General features: G+C 34.5%; 1 protein-coding gene across 1 annotated transcript in view; it reads right to left on the bottom strand.

Annotated features, from left to right (window-relative positions):
• Nucleotides 1-1,230, bottom strand: part of LOC139754484 (probable G-protein coupled receptor B0563.6) — a 12,325-nt gene extending 11,095 nt beyond the window's left edge. Inside the window, exon 1 of the mRNA XM_071671751.1 lies at nt 934-1,230. The gene's annotated coding sequence lies outside the window, so the exon portion shown is untranslated. The remainder of the gene's footprint in view (nt 1-933) is intronic.

Genomic DNA, 1,230 nt, shown 5'->3' with positions numbered 1-1,230 from the left:
TATTGCGTGTTTGACGATATGTGTTTATATCATTGTATGGGTTGTGCATTACTTTCGTTGTTTCCTTGCTCCTCGCAAAACGCGGGACAGCGACAAAAGAAAAAAAAAATAAAATAATAATAATAATTATAATAATAATAATAATGATGATGATAATAATAATAATAATAATAATAATAATGATAATACCAGGAAATAATTCCAGAAGGAAATAATATAAAGTTATTGAATAATGATAAATAATAATATAATGATAGATAATAATAATATAGTAGTTTAGAAAAAATAATAATTGTTCAACCTAGTTCGGTCACTTTGAACAAACTCTCAAAAGTTATTCACAATGTGATGATATCTTTATTGCTCACCCAGAAAAGAAAAAAAAAAAGAAATACATAACAGATATTGATGGAATTATTCTCACACCCATTTAGTGTAATACCAGTAAGCGCCAAACTATCCATGGCGACTTGCCATTCATATACTATCCATCACTAAACCATTATATGTTCACTGATGGCGGTCGACCAAAAGGGATAATTTCCACATCCAAAAATGCTCTCGTACAATATACATTACATGTCTACACACATCACCAATTTCTTTTATATGTATATTAGCTTAGTATCAAATTCACATCTTAACGTATATGTATGTCAAACGAATTCACATCTTTAACGTTAGTTGTATATCAACGATTCAATTTAGTATTGTGGTATATCAAAACGATTCACAATCTTTAACGTATTATATGTGGTATATCAAAACGGATTCACAATCTTTAACGTATTATGTGTGGTATATCAAAACGAATTCACAATCTTTAACGTATTATATGTGGTATATCAAAACGAATTCACAATCTTTAACGTATTATATGTGGTATGTCACTATGAGTCAATATCCCATAGGCCTTATATAGCACTTACTTACCTCGGATAGAATAATGTTGAAAATTTGGCCTTGAATGGTTAGTTAGGATGTACAGTTCCTAAGGCCTTCCATGTCACATTAACGTAGGTGTGCCCTGGTTATGGCGGAAACTTACGCTTGTCACAAGCGTAATAATTCTTCTAGGTTCTGTCTGTGTGTGCGAGTGCGTCCTAGCAGTGTGTGTGGTGGGTGCGTTGGTGGGGACCCCGAGCCTGTGTGGAGGGTGAGTGCGTTTGGCAGGTGGCTTCTCTCCCTCACCCTCACTCACCCAGCACACGCTCGCTGCCACGGTCTCCT

Source organism: Panulirus ornatus, chromosome 17, assembly GCF_036320965.1.
Source record: "Panulirus ornatus isolate Po-2019 chromosome 17, ASM3632096v1, whole genome shotgun sequence".
Lineage (NCBI taxonomy): Eukaryota > Metazoa > Arthropoda > Malacostraca > Decapoda > Palinuridae > Panulirus > Panulirus ornatus.
Note: the sequence above shows the minus strand (reverse complement) of the source record. Positions and strands in the feature narration are given on the sequence as shown.